This window comes from Littorina saxatilis, unplaced genomic scaffold (genome assembly GCF_037325665.1).
Source record: "Littorina saxatilis isolate snail1 unplaced genomic scaffold, US_GU_Lsax_2.0 scaffold_684, whole genome shotgun sequence".
Classification (NCBI taxonomy): domain Eukaryota; kingdom Metazoa; phylum Mollusca; class Gastropoda; order Littorinimorpha; family Littorinidae; genus Littorina; species Littorina saxatilis.
Genome location: NW_027127252.1, coordinates 13,394 through 20,000, shown reverse-complemented (window position 1 = coordinate 20,000; position 6,607 = coordinate 13,394).

Genomic DNA, 6,607 nt, shown 5'->3' with positions numbered 1-6,607 from the left:
GGATTCGATCAAACATTAGCACAAAAACTCCTCTTTTCTTTGATTAACTAAAGAAAGGAGGAATAAAGAGGTTACACACCTCGTCTCAATGAATATGTGACCCTCCACCACGAAATGAGTCGCATGTCACCTCGCGCGGTTCTGCGCTAGGCTTAATATAAGTCCGGGGAGTGTCCGGTAACAGTGTGAGGGTCACCTTAGTCACAGGCTTATAACTCAAACAGTTTTCGCTCTTTTCTAAAACGGTTTTCACCACTGGATATGGCATAAAAAAAAACTCTTTAGAAAAATGTAAAAATATGAAAATCATGCAAAGGTGACATGCGACTCATTCCGTTACAAATAATGGTCTCAGTTCGCGGTCATGAAAAGTTCGCTGAAGCTCGCATTTGTCATGATCTGCTAACTTCGGCCATTATTTTTAATATTCATTGAGACGCGGCATGTGACCATTACGTATTGCTCTCACGCTCATTGACCATTGCGGGAGGATACGAAAATAAATGAAATTTAAGTTGAGGTGTTTAGTTACAGGTCCCAAGACCGATCCCACTTTATTTTGAGTCCACTGGTCTAATCCACCTTTCTTGTTGTTTGTGCCGCTGATTTTATTTCAGCGACTTTTGCATACCATATATTTGTATGCATCCACGTTATATGTTCTTTTTTCCAAATTTGTTTCAAATTTTTTCCGCGGTAAAATCGCCATAAACCTGTCTGTAATGATACCTTCTCAGGTGTCATCGCAGAGAGGTACCGCCACGAAGATTTTACCGCCACATTGTGGAGATTGGTTATATGGAAGTAAAAATTTGGTGTCGGTCTCCGCCACAAGTTGCGGAACAATTTTGAAACAAATTTGGAAAAAAGAACATATAACGTGGATGCATACAATAGTATGGTATGCAAAAGTCGCTGAAATAAAATTCAGCGGCACGAACACCAACTCCAGGTGTGGGCTACATGATGTGTGTGACAGCGTGAGGAGTGTGAGCAATATGTTGACGTGTGTTAAAACATCGTGTACATGTATCATCATTGCCAACCTAAAATTTGAAACGTAGGCCTAAATGACTTTATGACAAGTCATAAATGCATTTATAAGGCATAAGAAAATGTATATTACATCCTTTTGGATGTGCTGTCATCATTTAGAAACTGGGTCAGTGAACAAAATAAATTTAGTTAGAATAACAATAACAATATCGCATGTCAACGTGTCAAGACAAGGGAGGTGGGGAGCATAGTAATTCGTGTTTTGTTCACGGTAAGGACTGAACATTTAACTCATTGTCTCTCGGGTACAGATGTACCCGTACCCACTCATATGGCTCTATTTGACCAGGTACGGATATATCCGCTCAGGCTGTTAGCTTCAGTCGCTTCCTGTAACGTCCATCTAACGCCTGCATTCCAGCGTGTTGATACACAGTTGCTAAACAGTTACATGTACTACAACTCTGAGTGACCTGATGCAGCACACTTGGTCTCGGCTAAAAAAAAACCTTGGTCAACATAGGTGGGGTAGAAAGTGTTAATTAAGGGGATACTTCTTCTTCTTCTTCTTCTTCTTCTTCTTCTTCTTCTTCTTCTTCTTCTTCTTCTTCTTCTTCTTCTTCTTCTTCTTCTTTTTTTTTCATGGGCTGAAACTCCCACGTTCACTCATGTTTTTGCACGAGTTGATTAGTACGTGTACGGCCGTTTTTACCCTGCCATTCAGACAGCATGCGCCAACTCGATGTTGTCCATCAGTCCACGTATCTTGGGGGTAATTTCCAACACTGATTGGGTCTTTGCAGGGAAACGTTTACATTCGGAGTCTTCGGAAACACGAATCCAAAGCCACGATGGTTCCACACATCAACCAAACAACATGGTTGGCTTTTATTTTGAAAATCTACGTTTCACATGAAAGCTCAAACCCATTCACCGCTTCTATTTGTTACATGTGAAACATCGTCATTTATTCCCCAGCTGGTTATGAATACAAACTCGTGAAAATGACGACAACAGTGTTTATTTGACGCAGTGCCTTCTGTGGGACAGAAGAGGTAGTGCATCGCAGGCAGCTTCTCCCTGGACATTGAGATCGATGATAAGATTGTTAAATCAGCCACACACATGTGTCTCACGCTTTCGCTCGCATTTCAATAATAAACACAAACTCGTGTACATCTGATATGACACAGCAAGCAATGTAGTATTATCTACAATGAGTTTGGGAAAAAAAGTGCCGTAGAAGGTTGATTTTGATTCAGAATACAATACGTATAGTATGTTGGTTATGTTTGGTCATATTATGTTTGCTTATGTTTGGTCGTTACCTTTGCCTGTGCGTGTATTGTATGTTTGGTCGTTTTCTTTGCCTGTGCATGTATAGTTTGTTGGTTATGTTTGGTCGGTTTCTTTGCCTGTGCGTGTATAGTATGCTTGGTCGATGTATGTATTGTAAAGCGCTAAGAGTAGACATTTTTCTAGAATAGCGCTATAAAAGTTTGCATTATTATTATTATTATTATTATTATTAATACACCAAACTCATGGATGTTATGCTAATTTGCGTGCGTTGTTCGTGTGTTGTTCGCATCAGAGATATGTTATTAGTCTGCAGTGTAATGTTTTCAACTTTTCAGTATGTACTAGCCAAAGAGCAAACTTTACTAGCCAAACCAACAATTTGTTGCCGCAACTTTACTCGCATTTGGCGAGTAGATGAACATTTTACTCGCCAGTTACATGTTTCTACTCGCCACTTTCAGGCCTGGGTGTGTGTGTGTGTGTGTGTGTGTTTTGAATGGTCTCTTCGGCACACATTGCAACCCGAGAACGACGAAAGTGTGTTTCCATTCTAAAATTCACATGGCAAACTCCATGCTTAAAACCTTTAGATTCAGGAGCAGAGAGCCCCCCCCCCCCCCCCTCCTCCCACCCCCACCCCTCTTCCCTACACAGAGCAGTCGAGAGAGCCGTCCTTCAAACATTTAAAACATGAAAAGTTAATGTACTACATGGATCATATCCGACCAGAAAATAAACCAGACCACATCTTGTAGTACATTAGCTATTCGTGGTGTTTGTCCTGTACCGTTCCCATAACTGATATACTAGAATAGACAGATCTAGATGTGGAACTTTTCGAATACGTGTACGGGTAACTTCATCAAATCTAGTTTTTTACGTCGCGCCTTTGCCACAAGATATACAGTCTTGGTGGGAGCAAAACAACGTATGCATTTGGAACATCAGAGAATAAAAGCCAGTCACGGGTGACGCAATATCTTCACGTACGCGTACGGGTCTTTGCTACACGTTCGATCATCTAGACCACTGTAATTACCTCTTCTGTACCACAGAAGGCACACGATGCACACTAAGTCAAATACGCACGTATATACAAATGAATTATGACGACTTGGTTGACTGGTTGATTTATTAAATGTATCCATCTCTTTACCTGATATTGCTACATACCCGACACTGACTTCAGACGACTTCGAGATAAAGTGCAAGATCTGCCGAACTTTGCATGCTGTGTTATCTAACACTAATATACTGTGTTGACTCTGTGCCGTGAAAACCCAAGCTGAGAAGAGCAGCAGACCACAACGCAGCACATGGACCATTCTGTGGAAACGGCAGATCGAACCTTCTTTCTATTTCTTTTTGGTTCATAGGCTGAAACTCCCACATTCACTCATGTTTTGTTTTTGTTGCAAGATTGGGTTTTTACGAGTGTTAACGGTTTAACCCCGTCATTCAGACAGGCATACATATACGGAACTTGTAAGTCTGCACATAAGTTGACCTGGGAGATCGGAAAAATCTCCACCCTAAACTCACCAGGCGCGGTCGGTATTGGAACCCGCGACCTTCCGCATTTGAGGCCGATGTCTTATTCCCTAGGCAACTGCGCCCGTCGAGATCTAAACAATAATTCCACAGGGGTGGCACACAGCCACGTTACTGTTGTAAACTGTCCACCAAGCATTGCTGCCAACGGAGCTGGTATGGAACGGTTTAAGCAACAAACATTTATCCAACAACCATACGGATGACAGAATGGTGGTATCAGTGAGAAGAAAATAATGCATGGAGTACTGTTATTTATGTATCAGATGACTGTCTTTATGCTTTGCAGCGTCTTCTTCATCTAGCGCATTGTGGTCTGTGTCTTTGTAGCTAAATCAAAATAAACATTGCAAGCCACAACAAATGAACAAATGTTATGTTTACCCCAGCGAATACAATCTAAACACGAATTATTATCTGCAAAACTACCGGTGTTATTAAACGTGTTCGCTTCTGCTACTAATATTATACTTTGTGTATTGAAGGTTTTTGACACAGGTTAACAAACGTGCACATCTCTGTAATTGGGTGATATACACACACAAATCTTAACTTGACTAAAATTAATGTAAAAATGAGTCAACCTTGTTGTCAGTGCATTGTGTATAGCTGCCTTCTCTAGTGTTATGTTATGCTGACTGAGGTAGCCGACAACAGGTAATTTCAAAAGAGGTGTTGGTTTCAAGTGGCTATGCTGCACACACATCACTGTCCTTTCAACACTTGCCTTGTATGTCAAACATTGTAGTTTCTTTGCTTATGTATTGCATTAACATGTCTGCTTTTTAAAGAGAAGTAACTGCGTGCCCACAATTAGCTTTGCTCTGAGCTGGAGTTGCGTCCCTTTACTACACGTTCGAGAAAAGTAGCTGGTATACGATAGTTCCTCTGCCTTAATTAACACATAATGTATGAATAGCAGACAACTTTAAGATATGCTTTGTGCCTTCTACTGGTTTTTGTGCACATGTTTTGTTATCACAGTTCTTAGTTTCTGTTATATCTACACATAACTACTGCAACGTCCCTAAACAAATGTATATATATTTATATATATGTTATAGCCCAAGTGGAAAACTCTTTGCTCTAGGTTCCTGTTATATTTTCACTATCCCTACACTGCCTGAGATCGAATTTGGCCATGTGGAAAAACCCACACGGCTTCCTCCATGTAGACTACAATGATGTTTGAAGCGGGGAAGGCCCTTTCGAACTAAGCTATGACGGGGTTTATAGCGTGACTTTTTATGTCTAGAAGAAAATCTTCTACCAAAAATACGTTTTTAAAATTTGAGTCCTTAGCGGACTATCATCTCTCAGATGATAACCCCACGTCCGATAAAGACCCCCCTGCGTGTTGAAGGGGGGGGGGATTCATTTGTTTTTTGTGTGTTTAGATTGCAGTATACCCACCATATTGAAAACCCAACACGTCTTCCTCCATGTAGACTTCAATGAAGTGCTAAGTGAGGAAAGGCTCTTTCGAGCTAACACATGACGGGGTTCACAGTGTGACTTTTTATGTCTAGAAGAAACCAAGTTTTTCAAAATTTAAGTCCTCATCGGACTGGGGGTGTTATTTTTAACTGTGTTTATAACAACAAACAATACAAATATTAACAAACAATACAAATATTAACAAACAATAACAACAAACAATACAAATATTAACAAACAATAACAACAAACACAAGCAATTGTGAACACTTTTTATTTGACTGTCCATTGTACACGAATGTTAGAGCAACCACTATTGATACTCTACCAGATAATAATAATATTACTGTTTTGTGTGCTGTGTACGGTACTAGTGACAAGTCCTTGGATGAAAACGCAGCGCTGTTTCATCAGATTCAGAAATTTATATTAGACAGCAAACGTTTTTGTTAATACCATATGTTTAGTCCTTTTGCTATTAGAGCATCGAATTGATCTATTGTGGATGCAATCTCTCTCTCTCTCTCTCTGTCTCTCTCTCTGTCTCTCTCTCTCTCTCTCTCTCTCTCTCTCTCTCTCTCTCTCTCTCTCTCTCTCTCTCTCTCTCTCTCTCTCTGATTGTCCTCTGTGTCTCTATGTGTGTGTCTCTATGTGTATGTGTGTGTGGGTGTGTGTGTGTGTGTGTGTGTTTGTGTGTGTGTGTGTGTGTGTGTGTGCGTTGTGTGTGTGAGATTTCCGTACCACTGTTGCTATAGTTAACGTTGTTGTTCTTGTTTTCATTTGTTTAAATATCATGCATTTATAATATTGTCCGCCACATTACTCGTTTGTTTCTAAGAGCACATTTATAAGTTTATCTCGTTGTTCTCCCCGAATTACAACTTTCAATTACGGCTTTGTATCTATGTAACTGAATAAAAACTGTTTAAACCAAGCAGTAGGATATCCCAGGACCGGGAAGGGATACGTCGTCAAGCCTCTTTTTCTCTGTAGTAGGTTGCTTGTGCAAATTATTCGAGTTTCTGTCTTTGAACTAAAACCCCATTTTAAAAAATTCGTCGTTTCATATTTGTTGCGTTTGTTCACTTTTTAAAACGGGAACTCACCAAAACCACACACTACTTCACACACATTTTATTTATTTATTTTTTTACTCAGAAAGAGAATGAGAGGTCAGAGAGAGAGCGTGCCGTACTACGCAGCGACTTCATTAATTAGGAGCCGCTTGTTGTCCGCTGACGGCTGGGGTGTCGCGAAATAAAAGCGAGCTCCCCGCTCGCAGATCGCCTAAGTAGGAGATTAAATAGGTGGTAAGCACAGC